Source organism: Micrasema longulum, unplaced genomic scaffold (genome assembly GCF_059751315.1).
Source record: "Micrasema longulum isolate JH-2025_06_02 unplaced genomic scaffold, ASM5975131v1 h1tg000194l, whole genome shotgun sequence".
Classification (NCBI taxonomy): Eukaryota; Metazoa; Arthropoda; class Insecta; order Trichoptera; family Brachycentridae; genus Micrasema; species Micrasema longulum.
Window position 1 is genome coordinate 503,615 of NW_028277399.1, and position 17,014 is coordinate 520,628.

Consider the following 17,014-nt stretch of genomic DNA (forward strand, 5'->3'; position numbering starts at 1 on the left):
TGAATTTCACCGGTGTATATATGGAAAATATTCAAAAACTGCTATTTTTATTTATTTATTTACTATTTATCATGATATTTATTGCATTTAGCCGGCGGTTGGTAAGCCAAATGTCAAGAAAAGCAGTCGCCATAGTAATTGTAATTTAATGTTCACTTTTTTGTGTTAGATACTTCTTTCTATTTAGCAAATGCATTCATGTATTCTTTTTTATAGTAAACGCCGATTTTTCGCCAGTGAACTGTATTTATTTACAAGGAAAACAAAAAACAAATCAACACGAGCGTTGACTTAGAGATTACACACGCGTTGACTTATGACTGCGAATAAAGTACTGTTCATCGATCAGAATAGAACAAACTATGACCTTAATTCTCCAATGACCCGTCTTTGTCGTATTGTTAACTCAAGATAAAATCTGGACTTTTTTGGTTTAAGTTTACAGCGATTTAAACGAGCACTAAATAAATAGTCCAGATCTTGTCTCGATGTCCCTTATGTTTGTCAATGCTTCTTTTCTTTTTTAAAAATGTTTGAAACTATTCTTTTATTGTAATAATTAAACCCTATAAATTGTATACATGGACACTGTCCGTTAATCATTAATTAATAAATAACTTAGGCGTGTTCATTATTGTTCATCGCGATTGCGCAAATGCTTAGCATGTTTTTAAACATGTCGATAGTTATTTGCGATTGAGCTACAGGGTTCTGTTTCTATTTTACACACAACTGTAATCTTCAGCATCCTGGACACAGAAAAAAATCTTTTTTGCAGAAATGAAATAATTATTATCAAGCCGCACTTTTGTTTCTTCAGGTCACATATAATATTTGGTTTATTTATCAAAAAGGGTGCATTTGGTGATAAAGAAATCGCAATAAGTGTCCTTACTGCTAGTGCTTTATGGGCTATTATTCCGCGCCGTAAAATTCACCCATTAAAACAACACTTCCCTTTTGTGGGTCAAATGTGCTGACATTTGAATTTTCCTAGGAAGAAATGAATTGTAAGAAATGAGAAAAATTTTACTGGATTTTTTTTATTCACTGTATTTTATTTTACATTTGTTTAAGAAGTAATTCCGACTCCATGGACTGAAGTCCTGTTTTACGTTGGGACGAATTATTAACTAAAATAACATTAAACCACAACAAATAGTATACAAAAACAGAGTAAAAAAATAACACATGGCACATCAACATGAAAAAAACGATGGCAAAACATATTTTAAAAATGAAAAATTTAAAAAAAATGTATTTTTAAAATTATTACTAAGCTTCCTAATTAGATCCCTCCCGCCAAAGAAAATCCAGTCCTTAACCTCTCTCTTGATTGGTTTTGCCCTTAACAGCTTCATACTCTCTTCCAAAATATTGAACACTCATAGTTAGCGAACGACCAATGTTTCGGTTTTAGTTTCGGGCAGTTTTGTCCGTTGTTTCAATTTCGGCCTAAAATTGACCGAAACTTCGGCTCGGATAACGTTCGTCTGTACTCATGTGAAAATTAGCAAAATAGAGAAATGACACGTTTTTTAAAACATTTTTAAAGTAATAAAGGTATTTGAGATACTGCTCAGTAAAAAAATAGTTTTTGCTCATTTTTAGTTGCATAAAAAATGTTTTCAAATTTGTAATTTTGAATTCCCGCAAAACCGGTCATCCCATTGGCCACGCCCCAAATACGTCACGATTTATGTTTATTTGTTACTGACTATTCAAATTCGTTTAAAACACTGTCACGAATCTTGACGTCACAACTATCAAGGCCAAACATGTCGCGTTTTTCCGGCGACGTATTTTTTGAAAATTGTTTTTTTTTTTTTACATGAAAACATTTCTCCACAATATCCACATTGATTTTGAAAATACAATTAATTATTCTAAATACATTTCATGTATTTTTATCGGTATTCGTAGTATGTGATATTTCCCTTTTCTTGTCCATTCAAATAATTAGTTTTTGTATTGCCATTGACTACTACTACTACTACTACTACTACTACCATCACGCCATTTCCCCGTAGGGGTAGGCAGAGAGAATGGACCGCCACACACGTCTATCCTGGCATACAATCCTAGCCTCTTCCACATTCATACATCTTGTCATACATGCCCTTCGGTTCTGTCTGCTTTTGACATGACCAGACTTAAGATTTTGGTTTATCTGATCATGCCACGTCTTCCTCGGACGTCCTCGTTTAACGTTGCCGTTGACGAGCCATTGACTAACATAAAATCTAAAAACTTGACTAATTTTGTGGTTTGTTGACTATAGTTAATAGTTCTAAAATCTTTCATATTTATATTTTTGTACTTAATTCTGTTTTTCAAGAACTGTTGCGTATAAATTATGTGTACTAGATAATAACAACAAATCATTTGATTTATACCTTTTATTTCATTGTGTTTTATTTAACACTTAATTTTAGTCGTTTTGAAGTGACTTTTAACTCATTGAGTTTCGTTTTCGGCCGAAACTAGATCAGAAGCCGAAATTCGGTTTGGGTTGAAAATCTGGTTTTGGTTGGTCACTCTCATGGTCCGATAGAGGAGATGTGCCTCTGAGCAAAAGTCGTAAGAGTCGTATCTCATACGATTTTTTTTTTGAGATCTCTCTTTATTTCTATTTTTTTTGAGATTTTGCTGAGATCTCTCTTTATTGTTATTATTGTAGTCGGATAATTTACATAGCGCCATTTTTCTGAAAATCACCTTAAGGGCGCTGATTGTCAATTTTATATATATTTAACTTTGTACAATATTGATTGCGCATTGTGCGGGCTTATTGCCAAACGCAATTTCTTCCCAGCAATCAATAAAATAAAAAATAATATTGAAGTTTTTCGTAGATAATTCTTTATAAATTCTTATTCTTAGAGGTAGGGGTCAGTGCTATGCAAGCTCCTGACGTCACTACGACCCTTAAAGATCTATTGTGACGGGTTTCTTCAAAAATTGGGAGGCTAGATCTAAATAACTCCCTAAGAGGAAATTCATCCTGTCTACAAATATTTGGACAAACTAAAAACATTGTTGATTAACTGGTATAAGAAGTATAAAAATTGAAAAATTATTTTCGGGCGTTGCCAAGTGGGTCAGGTCGATTGCTTCAGCCGGATGAATCTCACCCACATTTTAAAGGTTTCAGCTTTTTTACTTTACAAAGATTAACATATGGTAGAATTAAAGGAATATACAGGGTGTTCTTGACACCCTGTCAAATCCGAAACCACGATGATCAGTATGGGCAAGAAGACATATAAGCATGTTAAAAAAATATTTAAAACGAAGAAAATTAAAAAAAAACAAATGTTTGCTAACTTATGCAGGGAAGAAGCGAGGGGGGCGCGGTCACGTGGTTATGGTGTATCAGACTCCCCCTCCCCCCTCCTCGTTTCTCCCCTGCAGAAGTAAGCAAACATTTGTTTTTTTTAAATATTTTATTTTTTAAGATTTTAGTCGTTCTAAAAATTTATTTTAATGTGCCAATATGTCTTCTTGCTCATATTGATCATCGTGGTTTCGGGGTGTGACAGGGTTTAAAGAACACCTGTATATGTTCAAACAGAGGCAACATTATGAATGTAACACAGTATATAAAGTGGCTACTCTGCGAATGACAGGTCATAAAAAGACATGTAAAAGCCTATACTTATTATTTTCCATTCTATAAAATGTTTATCATCTCCAAGGCGGTTGAATCTAGTTTTCGTTTCCAAAAATTTGGTTCGACTCAAAAAAATGTTGATAAATTATTATAATGATTTCATTTCCTCTGTCAAAATAAAATGGAATACGGATAGTGTATGAGTATATCGGCCTTTTCCCTTTTAAAAGAAAATGGTTTGTAAAGAGGCGGGGGGAGTAACAGCTCTTTCCTGAAAGTATACAAAATGTTTCAGTTTTCAGTGACGTCAAACTTCGTACTTAGACCTAGTCCCGAAACATCCTGAAAAGTGAAGTTGGAAAAGGAAAAAGGAAACAGCGCGCAGCGGGGAAACTTAAAACAAACTGTGTAGTGAAAGACATTGACGTATAATAAGTAGACACGTTACTCCTGTACTAACTACACCTTAGATTTAGCAAATATTGCGTTGCCCCCAATAATTAAAAAAAATCGCGAGACCAATGCGAAGTAAGACAAAGATTATAACGCCCAAACCAATCTTTAAATATATCATTTTTTCTGTACGTGTGATGTCACTGAACTTCTTCTAAACGGCTCAACCGATTTACGTGCGGTTTTCAGCGAAATTTAGATCTTTGCGCTGCGCGTGTTCGTAGATATTAAAAATTTTAATCGAATCGGTAAAAAAAAGTTAGAAGCATAAATCTTTTTTTCATCGAGCTACCAGGGTTGCATTCGACGAGAACGAACATACAAAAAAAATGGAAGGATGTTGTTTTTTTTTGTTAAAAAAAAAGTTTGTTTTTGAATGTTTTCAATCAACATTCGCTTTTTATGGATCCCAATCAGATTATTTCCTCACATTCCTTTTAATTTCTTCTCGTTTATTTATTTTTACTGGTCATTTGGTAATACTAAAATAATATTAACTGACATACAATACATTTTTGAAAGTCACATTCGTGAATAAAGTGCACCCCTGATGGTGAGAAGAACCGAGTTTGACATTGATTAAAAAAAGAATTCCATATTTGAAAATGAATTATTTTATGTTTTGGAATTCAACCATAAACAAGTACCTAGGTACCTACTTAAATTCAAGATTTAAATATTAATAATTTTTAATTTTGGAATCCAATCATAAACAAGAACCCAGATACCTACTTATCAATAAAAAGTCTTTTTCCAAGGTAATAGCAGGCAAGCCAACGTTCGAGCAGGACAACATCTGTCGGGTCCGCTAGTATAGAATAAACTGCTTCACAAATGTATAGTTTATGTTATGTTTTTATTATTTTATTGTACGTTTTATAATATAAATAATATAAGTGTACAAAAATGAAATATAAACTCAAATACGTAGTGTTTAAAACTTTCTGAATATTTTGTTAAGTATCTCTGTATAGTTTATTCTCACATGTAAAATATTTAAAAACAAAGTTTATTGTTAAGTGTCTTCGGCACGGGAAACCCCAGTGAGGTCACAGTATTTTATTACCTTACTATAATATAAGTTTTAATATACTAAAAAAGGTCCAACAATTTTTTTTAAGCAGGTCGACTACCGGTTAAACATTAACTTCTCTAATCATGTTGAAAGTATGCAGTACCATGGAATAAACTCTTAAAAATCGAAGAATAATGTTAGACCAGATATTTTTATTTAAATTGATAAATAATAAAATTGATTCTCCTAACCTACTTGAAAGATTTTCATTCCGTGTGCTATCTAGACCGACAAGACAAAATCTTCTGTTTTACACAGAAAACGCGTCAACAAACTATTTGAAACAATCTACAATACCTAGAATATGCGACCAATATAACATTAGATTTACCGAGGCTGATATTTTTTATGACAATGTATGTAAATTTAGGTCAAAAGTCATAGAAATTTTGAGAAAAGCAGATATTTAACTTTATTATAACATACATATTTTTTTCATTTCGTTTTTTTTACATGTATTATATTGAACATAATTTAAATTATTGTATTAAAAGTAAACGTTTTTTTAGTGTGTGCATGAGTGTCCTACACTAATATATACAAAGAAATTGACAATATTTTTGTACACACTGTTTGTTTACCCAATAAAATAAATAAATAAATCATTGATCTTTCTTTGTTTATAATGCAAAAAAATAAATAAGTCAATAAATTAAATATACATTTCCTTAGATCATTTTTATTTCTGTTAAATTTGTTACCATAGATATGACACTAGTTGACAGCCGTCAAAATTTTGAAAATAATAATTGTTTTATTCCAGTAAAACTGATAAATAGTGCAGAGCCCATTCTACCATATAAAATAAAAACATATTTGTAACATAATGTAGAGATAATTTAAATAATATGTATGATGTATGTGGTCTTTTTTGTTAAAATAACATGTACGAGTATATAAAACTGAGCAAATTGGCTTAGGTCGTTAATAAATAAAAAAATGCACTAATAAACATTTACGACATAATACACAGTGACATAATGGGATAAAAAACAATATATACGGACGACTTAGGAATTTTATATGAAAACAAAAATGACATTGAAACGACTAAAACCATCAACAATGACGTGCAAAAACTATTAGAATGGACAAACAAATACTTCTTAACACTAAATGCCAAGAAATGCAATATAATACATTTCCAAACACAAAAGAAGAACCATAACATGAACATAAAGATAAACAACGAAACTCTTCAAGAACTAGAACATGTGACTTACCTAGGACTCACAATGGACAGACAATTCAAATGGACAAAACACATAGACGGGTTCACTCAAGTAATGGCATCACTACATAGCCTCTTCTATAAAATTAAAGATTTTATACCGAGAAAGGAAAAAAATATGATGTACGAAGCCTATGTCAAAAGTAAATTGAGTTACATGATCGCCTTCTGGGGAACTGGTAACAAGACAGACATAACAAGAATACAAAGACAACAAAATAAAATTCTCAAACTAACATACAACCTACCCTACCTGACCTCTACGACTGAACAGTACAAAAAAACACACCAGTTTGACATAAACCACTTGACTAAAATTGAGACCTTAAAAATTGTACACAAAATAACACTGGGAAACATACAAGACGACGACATAATATTAGTCAAAAATGTTGACATACGCAAATAAAACACCAGACAACAACAACACTATTATATTGAAAAAGCAAAGACAAACACAGGACAGTCAAAAATACTACATAATGGACTTAAACACTACAACGACCTACCTTGCTACTTGAAAACTTTTACTGGAGACAAATTTAAAATCAATCTGAAAAGCACATGATGACTGAACTAACTAGACTAGACGAGACATAAAATGACTAGACAATATTAAATTTCTAATGTAACCCTAACGGGTTTTTTAAAATTGTAAATAAATTTAAAAAAAAATTAAACTCAAATACAAAACAAAAGTGATAATATATATTTGTATATAATATATCTTAATACGGAATTTAAAAATAAAAGAACAAACTTTATAAAAAATGTCTTTCTTGTTTTCTGCACTCATCAATTCATGCATCGTAGATACTTTAGCCGTTCTTTCGCTGTCCATTCGCTCTACATGTCCAAACCACGGATCTCGACATTTGTTCACCTATCATACATTGTTTCGTACACATTTGCCTAAGAGATCGCATTTCGACAGCATTAAACCTACTTTCACAATTATTTTTCCAATTCTATAATTTTTTTTTAATTTCAGAACATAAGAAAACTTAAAACTAAAATAAAGATTTGTGCATTCAATCTTTTAAAAGAGTATGGATTTTTATTTTGAATATACATACTTATTGAAATACTTTTAAAATTATAGTCCAAATTGACCCATACATTGTGGGGACGTAATATTTTTGGACTATAATAGTTAGGAGTAAATTAAAAATGTAATGTTTTAAATTGATCCTAATTCCATTAAATTTCCGTGTTCAGTCCTGTGTGTGAAATATAACAAAAACCTTGGACTCGATGACTGCTCTCGAAAGCAAAAAATAAGGAAATAGAGTGGAGATAAATCCGCGTTTTTTTGTGGTTGTTGACGCGTTCATCTATAATTCTTGGTGTCCTGGGTTGGAGTGGAGCCAGAGTGGAGTTAAATATCGATTTTTTAAACTGCAATATTTCATTGTTCCTTAATATAAAGCGTAAAATGATCACCTTACTTTGTTGCAATAGATGATCGAACTATGGTGCTACGGTTTACGGTTTACCACTGCGCGCGCAAAGAGGGATGATTATGATCATTTTTATTTTAAGATGATAGTGTGCTTAAAATATTTGCTGATTGATATTAAATGGTAAAAAATGTAATTAAGATCTTATCTCGGAAGAGTATACAAAAATAAACCCTTAATCAAATTACCGTGGCTTTGAAATATGGGAAATATTCAATGTAGGGAGTTAATTAAATGACCATAATTAAAATCAGGTATCTAATAAATGAGCCAGTAGGAGTAGTCGCTGCGCCTTTGTAGGAATTGCTAATGTTCTATCATTTCAATAGCATGCTAACGTTAATTGGAAACTGCCGACGCTGCGCTTTCTGTCAGTGCAATTTTTTGAGACTTTTTTTTAACAAATCTGGTTTAGTTCTGTTCTATGCAAAAAAATACAATAACCCAGTCGCTTATTCAGTTAGGATGAAAAGAAAACGAAACCTTATTTAACTACATTGCAAGGTAAATTATATTAATATTATCCACGAAAATTTAAACATAATGCAATACAATGACAAGAAGGATAAAATTTATAAATATATATATATATATATATATATATATATATATATATATATATATATATTATATATGTATTTGTATGTAAGGGTGTTTATGTATATGGATGAATATTTATGTGGGTATGTGTATGTGTACATATATGTATGTATATATGCATGTATATGTGTGTATGTGCGTGTATATATTGTATTTCTATGTCATTTGCCCAAATGTTATTTTATTTTATTTATTCGTATTTTTCTCTTACAAACTATAATTAATAATAAAAATAATGTGACCTCACTGGGGTTACCCGTGCCAAAGACACATAACAATATACCTTTTGAAATGTTTTTACATTAGAGAATAAACAAAGAAGACTAACTTAATAAACAGAGATAATTAACAAAATATTCACAGTTTTAAAAACTAGGTATATATGTACATCTATATTATTTATATTACAAAACGCACAATGAAAATAACAAAAACCTAACATAAGTTATACATTTGTGGAGCGATTAATTCAATATTGGTTTGGGCGAATGAGACAATCCATTTTACTTCTCCTAGCTAACTCCACTATCTATTTTTTTATAGCTACTAATTGTTTTAATATATAGTGGAAGTGGGTTATAGATTTTAATTGAATAATACTCAAAATCCCTTTGTCCGAAAGTGGTATTAGTGTGTATTTGTTTAAGTTGTCTTTGTGTTGAGGATCTAGTAATTATATTATTTGTATGTGATGTATTGTAGGGGTTATGTCTTTCACTTGAGTAAGAGTAGTTTTTGAATCTGTAAGTAAATATTGTTTTAGCGTATAATTGTTTTGGTGTCATAAGTTGTGATTTGTGGAATATTTCTTCAGTATGTGTGGATGTGTATGAATGTTTAAAAGGGTGCACACGTGTGTGTGTGTGTGTGTGTGTATGTATATGGAGATATATAAATAAATATATATGTTAGTCTGCCTTAGCACGGTTCTTCTCCTACTAGGCATTACTTAATAAAATATATTTAAAAAAATAAAAAATATGCTGTTATTTTATGCTGGCTTCCAATGCTTCAAGAGTTCTTGATTTGTTTTCATTGACTTAACGTAGCCCATTTGGAAATAATCAAATGGCGTCAAATCATAGGATAATGAAGGCCAATGAAAAGGACTGTTAACATATTACAACAGAGATGAAGAACATTTTGAGGAAGGTCTAGGCATCTATAGGGCTTATGACCTGTCATTGGCTGGTTTAAGTGGCCACTTTACACAATGTGTAATATTCACCATTCTGCCCATATTTTAACATCTATATTCCTTCAATTTTTCCGTCTGTTGATGTTTGTGAAGTTAAAGAGCTGAAAATTTTATTTATGCCGGCGAGATTAATCTAATTGAATTATTTCACCTACGTACTAGGTAACTGTATTTTTTTATATTACAAAAAAAAATATTTTTTCAAATTCTATACTTCTTTATGAACCAGGTGTTTTAATATAGATAATAAATTCAGCGATACTGTTCAAAAAAGACAACTGCATGTCAGACCTTTTGTTAGAATAGACAAAATCGACGTTTCGTTGTCTCGTTTTCCGCACCTCAAAACTGAACCGATTTTGTTATTTTTTTATATTTATATTTTTTGTTTGTTATTTGAGTATCAGAACAAAACTTTCTGTACCGGTCCGTTTTGCGTTTATATTTGTATACCGTGCGCCCGCAGACAGACAGCAGATAAACCTATGCTTATTTACGGGTATTTGGATGGTTCTAGTTCCCATATTAATTTTAAAAAATAAAAAAAAACAATAGGGACACGCCGAATATTTATTTGAATATGTATTTTTAAGCTAGAATATTTCATAGTCCCTGGACTAGTACTTGAAACTAAATTAACTAAAATGTAACTAAAATGATCACGTTACACTGCGATTGATGTATCAATACAGTTCCCTATGCACCATTAGGTGTAAAGGAATGATGCGACGATACTAAGCTTTAAATTAAATTTAGAAACTTTTATTAGCTTACTTATGCTAATGCATTTCGTGATTAATATCGAATTCAAGATGCTAATTATATTTTTTTTCCTCACTATTCGGTATAACACAGCGACTAGTTACCTTGGCACAGTTGCCTAGCAACAGCACGGTGACCAAAATGGCCGCCTTATCATCCAATATTTTAATTACAGATTTTAGTAATTAAACGCTCGAGGTCACAAGTTATCCTGAAGGGTGCTACATTATAACACGTAAAGCTACTACTACTTGCATTTATTTTTTATATATTTATTTTATATACGGCCTAAGCCAATTACAACAGTGACTTGAAGAAACATATATACAGGAAACTGAACAAAAATAATATAAAACTGTGTAGCAAAGACAAAAAAGGGCAATAAAGGAAAATAAAATTCAATGGACATTTCTTCGACATCTTAACTGGAGATGCAGCAATACCGATCTCCATTATATGTCTTTCTGCAAAAAGCACCACTGGCCATCGGTATAAACCGATGTACTTACATAAAAACTTAATGGTTGGGGGATCGGTAGTATATCTTAGTAGTAGTCGGTCGGGAGAATTTTACCTTCAACTATGACGTCATACTGAAGCAATGCCATTTCAGTGCGTAGAGATATGTGTACCGTGACATACGCTTTCCCTTGTTTCATATCGATGTACATACCGAAAACTTGAAGGTAGGGGGTCGGTAGTGTATCTTAGTAAACGCTTTTGAGTTTATCTTCAACTATACCGTTATCGGCTGGTGAAGATTTGGAAGAATCGCAGTATAACCATTAACACCAACAAAAAAACTTGTGAAGGCCTTAGTTTTCTCAGAGTTCATGTACGGTGTAGAGTGTTGGACACTGAGGAAATCTGAAAAGAAAATAATCTAAGTTTTCGAAATATGGTGTTGGCGGCGAATTCTGCGGATCACGTGGACGGCCAGACGTACGAATACATCTATACTCCAGGAACTGGACATAGAAGAGAAACTAACATCCATGTGCGAGAAAAGAATCCTGCAGTTCTTTGAGCATATTTCCAGGGGGAACTCTGATAGTTTGGAGAAAACTATTCTCCTGGGAAGTGTCGAAGGGACAAGGTCACGTGGACGTCAACCGACAAGATGGAGCGGCACAGTCACTGAATTATCAGAATCATCACTGACGAATGCCTATATAAGAGCACAAGACTGTTCCAGATGGAGGGAGACTGTTTACAGACGAGCCATACCTGGAATCAGGCGTTATCACCACCCTCAGACATGAGGCACGGAGTGAAGAGAGAGATACCGTCAAGGTGAATGTATGACGTCTTTATCTTCCCATCATAATCGAGGCCCAGGTTCAAATCCCAGTCTACCACAACTCGATTTTCATTTTTCCAGCACAAGATTTTTAAGACTTTTAGAAAATAGTCTGAAAATTTAAATATTTGAGAACTCAAATATTTCTCTTTTCTTTAAAAAAAATTATTTACAAACACGATAAACACTTCGAGCTAAACCACGCCAATCCATCTTCATCCCACACTGTTTTAGTGGCGAAGTTTTACAAAAAATCCGAAGATCTATCCCAAAGAATTCCAAGTATATTTCCAATTTATATTTGTTTACTAAGCGATGGCTTCTCTCTAGTTAAAATCCTGAAAACTTCGCGGTACAATTTAATGTTCTAATTTTTACCGCGCATAAGAAAAGATTTTTATATACATTTTCCCGTAGCACTGAACTTTCACATTAAGTCACGAGAAAGAGTGATAAAACGTGGCAAAAGCCTCGCCTAATTAGCTGTTAAAGGGACAGTTAAAGCAGTGGAGTCAAATTCAACTAAAATCGCGGTTTATGAAATTTTTGGCATTTTTAAAAATATGAGTGAAACCGATAGGAAGACTCTCACCCTTTAAAACAGTTAAATGCTTGTGGACAAAGTGCCTTAACTTTTTTAAGAGTTTTTAAGTTTGTCCAAGTGTTTGGACAAACTCACAATTGAGGGCTGTTTTCACAATATCTACAAAAGTAAAAATATTAGGAGAAGGTTTTTTTATGCAAAAAAATAACTACTAGGATTTTAACAAAAACAAAAACACTGTCGTACATAAATTCTGCATTCTTACTCATAAACTGGAAATTCATTAAAAAAAATTAAACTATCCGAATTTTCTCAAAAACGTTTTTTTTTCTTTAATTCAGGAAAGATTCAGTACAATTACGTATTTAAAGACAATACAAAATTAGATTTCTAATGGACCAGCATATTTTTCATATTATATTACATGCTAAGGTTATCAATGAACTAATTTTATTATTTCAATTATAACGAAAAAAAAACAAAAGTGAAAGCAGACTTCCTCATACCATTCTTTAAAGTGTTCTCCATTACTGTTATTATAATTTAACATTTTTATTTGTTTCAGATATCAAAATGTTGACGCTTGCGAAACTGTCACCTTTGAAAAACAACGTTTCAAAAACTTTACCAAATCAGTTCTGGACATGGAAGAATTCGAATTATCAACCATTTTCTTCAATGGCGCGAACTGGGCTGCAGCTGTTTCGAACTCGTTTTGCAGTAACTTCCAAAAAGCATAAGGATTGGACTACCAGTTCTCTTGGGGGAAGAAATTACGGTAGTTTGGCTACTGCTGACGATGGTCTGTTTGTGTTTTCTGAAGAAGTGAAGCAGGGGTTTGCTGATGGGAAGGCAATAGTTGCTCTAGAATCTACGATCATTACTCATGGCATGCCGTTTCCCAAGAACTTGGAGACAGCCAAATCTGTGGAGCAAATCGTCAGAGATCAGGTAAGAATTTTTCGCAACTTCTGTAAATTTTCATCATTATCGTTTCTTTATCCGCACCCAGTGGTGTATAGGGTACTGCATTGGAACTCTAATTGCGGCGTAGATAAATATTGCGTTTGTAAAATGAAAGATCAAAGTGTCGTTCAAAGTGGCACCGATAGTTGAAAAATTGAAAGAAAGCAGGATGAGATGGTATGTCACGTCATGCGTAGAGATGAGGACTATTCAGCAAGAAGAACGCTCAACATCCCAGCTAATACTAGAAGTAGAGGTGTACTATTAAGAAGGAGTTGGTAGCACAGTCTGTTCCCATTGTGTCAACCCAGGTCAGAAGATCCTGGCGCTTGGGTACGAGGAGGTTCGAGGCTGGATGAACCGGGATAAAGAGGCAGAGAGAAGAGAAGAGAACGAAAGATAATGTGATGAGTCTTTTGCTTCAGGTGCCAATCCAGGAATATTAAAATTTGAAGTTTTTTATTTTATTTTAATTTCTTTGTTTTTTTTACGATGTACATAAGAGGTAAAACACAGTATTAAAAATATAAAGGATACTATTTAAGTATTGAATACTTCTTCCAGTCTCGAAGTGTATTTACATTTAGGATAATTTCTTCTTGAGAAAATATGTGTCGTCATGAGTTTGACTGATAAAATCGTATGTATAAATCTTTTGGAACTTGTTTTGTTTCTAAAATGTGTGAAGTTTTATAATTTTTAAGTTAAAGTTTGCAGATTCGAAAAAAAAAATGACACAACGTGAAAACTGTATTTAATATAATTCTAATATAATATTATTATGTAGCTTTAAAGGTGTCATCTTGTTTAGAATACATTCATCCGTCCTGATCGTACCTAAAGTTTATTTCTATTAGTTAGATGAAATATATGAGCAAAACTGTTTTCCTTAAACATTCATTTTATAGTTGAAAGGTATAGGTCGTTACATGGGTGGTACATATTATGACATAACATAATTTTACACCTCCGCGCCCTCATTTTAACAGTAATAATTACATAGTACATGCTTAGAACATAATAATCATTATTCACTAAGAATTCTAAAGTTAGGGTTTTATTAAATAATTTTATTTTGCTTCCGCGATTTCTAAGTAAAATTATTGATTTTATGTCGCGTGAAAATAATATTTCTGGGGTTAACTTTATAAAATTATCTGTTATAGGGATGAAAATATCTATCTGTATATTTTAGACATGAAAAATAAACTATAGCAAAAAATATAGCAATGAAATACATTTTTTTTTAAAAATCTACAAAGGCATGGCTAGTTCGTAGGTATACAAGTTTATGAATTTTTGGTCCTATAATAAATAGACAGGTGTAATATAAGAAAGAGAAAAAAAAAATATTCTGTAAAAAAATTATAAGGTACTTTTTTTATTATATAGTACCTACGTAATTAAAAAAGGAAATAAAAAATATGAAAAAACATAAAAAAGTTCCTTATTATTATAGGGCAACAAAATATATCATAGAAAAACAAAGTTAATATTTTTAGTTTGAATCCAAGGTAGTGCGTGTTTTTTAAAAGAAGGAAGCTTTTGAATGTTTGGGACCAATGAAATATTATCAGTACAAAAATAATTTAAACTTTTTGGGCCTGTAAAATATGCATGTCTCTGTGCTAGCCTCGTTTAACAATGTGCTATTTCTAGCACACTATTACTTCCTTGACTTTATCTATTTGAATTACTTGTAAATACATTTTGGTTCTTTAATAGGTATTTTAAACATTGGAAACAATATTTTTGCCTTATTTCCAAAAGTTTAGCTTCTTGGAACAATTGGAAAGAGAGAAAAGTGCGAATTTTGTGAAGCATTATTTTTAAGATCAATTTTTGAACAGTTTCTAATCGTTTAATATGGTTGTTAAAAGCTCCCCCCCATCCAATTATTCCCTAGGAAAGCGATGACTGTACAATAGCACATATCTACTTAAAAATACATTTTCTATATTTTTGACTACCATTACAATTAAATACAGGTTTGCTGATGGTTTTGTGGTTCGTCTTTGTATGTTTTATACTCTATGTCCTTTAAAACGTGATAAAATATCTTAAAGGGTGCAGTTCCAGCGACGATCGCTCTTCTGGAAGGGCGCGTACGTATCGGCCTACCGGAGCCGCGTCTGAGCCACCTGGCCTCGGCCGAGGGGGCTGTGAAGGTGTCCCGCAGGGACCTGCCTCGAGCCATAGCGCTCCGTCTGGCCGGGGGCACCACTGTAGCGGCCACCATGTTATTAGCAGCTAGAAGTGGAATCCACGTCTTTGTGACTGGAGGAATCGGTGAGAAACCATTTTATTTGAACTATTTTTAAATAATAATTCTTTTTGTACATCATAAATCGTACATCTCAGTTAAGACTCTGGTCTAAAGGTCAGCGCGTTTGCCTGCTATGCAAACAGTCCCAGGCTCAATTCTCGGGATGGTAGACATGAAGTATTTATTCGGCAAGCAGTTTTTACACAATAATGTTTTATGGTGCTTGAACTGGCACCATAAGTGCTTAACCCTTTTAATAATAATAATAATGTTTGGATAATTTATATAGCGCCATTTTTGTGAAAATCACCTCAAGGGCGCTGTACAATAAATAAATATCCCAACACGTCTTGCAGCTACAGAGCGCATGGACGGTTGAGATTCTAGTTCCTCATCTCCAATTATGATATATTACAATTATGATATATATAAGCTAGATAACAGAACGTCTTGCAGCTACAGAGCGTATTGACAGTAAGAAATCTAGTCCCTATTTACATTTTTATTTTTAATTTTTTTATTTGACAATGAAGTTTAGAGTTTAAGTGATATTTTAAAAACGAAATAAAAAGCAGATTTAAAAAATTAGAATTTAGATAACAACAAGTCTCGCAGCTACTGAGCGCATAGACGGTTGAAATTCTAGACCCTATTTACTAAATTTAGATATTTGATCGTTGATAACACAATATGATAGCTAACATCACAAAAAGTCTTGCAGCTTCAAAACGCATCGACAAATGGAATTTCAACAACATAAGACTGATTTTAAAAAGTTAATAATAAAAAATAATTTTAACAAACGCAATAATAATACATTGAGCAAAGAACTAGTAAGTATGGCAATTAAGTGAACATGTAACAGCACAAAAAGTAAAATATAAAAAAGTAAACAAAGATAGCATTCAACAATGTTTGATTATGTCCAAATGCTTGTAGACTGGCTGGATTTCCTCCCTAGGGAGTTGTTCATATTAAAATTTATTTCAACAGAGAGGGAAACAGTTTTTGAGAAGAGAATATGGAAGTCTAGGAATGTGAATGTTAGTGAATGTGTGTGAATGTTACACAGTAAGTGAATGTTACACAGTGTGTAAAGTGGCCACTTAAACCAGCTAATGACAGGTCATAAGCCCTGTAAATGCCTAGACTTCCATATTCCCTTCTCAAAAACTTTTTCCCTCTCTGTTGAAATAAATTTAAATATGAACAACTCCCTAGGGAGGAAATCCAGCCAGTCTGCAAGCATTTGGACATAATCAAACATTGTTGAATTACCACCTGGTAAAAGAAGAAGTATAAAAATTGGAAAATTGTTTCCAGGCGTTGCCTAGTAGGTGATTTGGTTCAGCCAGATGAATCTCACCCACGTGATAAAGGTTTCAGCTCTTTTACTTCACAAAAGTCAACAGATGGAAGAGTTGAGGAAATGTGGATGTTCAAACATGGGCAGAATGGTGAATGTTACACAGTGTGTAAAGTGGCCACTTAAACCAGCCAATGACAGGTCATAAGCCCTGTAAATGCCTAGACTTCCATATTCCCT

General features: G+C 32.6%; 1 pseudogene across 1 annotated transcript in view; it reads left to right on the forward strand.

Moving 5' to 3' along the window:
• Positions 1-15,491, forward strand: part of LOC148283820 (uncharacterized) — a 42,961-nt pseudogene extending 27,470 nt beyond the window's left edge. The window contains exons 2-3 of the transcript XR_015825501.1: positions 12,802-13,187; positions 15,269-15,491. The product of XR_015825501.1 is annotated as an uncharacterized LOC148283820 (transcript). The remainder of the gene's footprint in view (positions 1-12,801; positions 13,188-15,268) is intronic.
• The last annotated feature ends 1,523 nt before the right edge of the window (positions 15,492-17,014 follow it).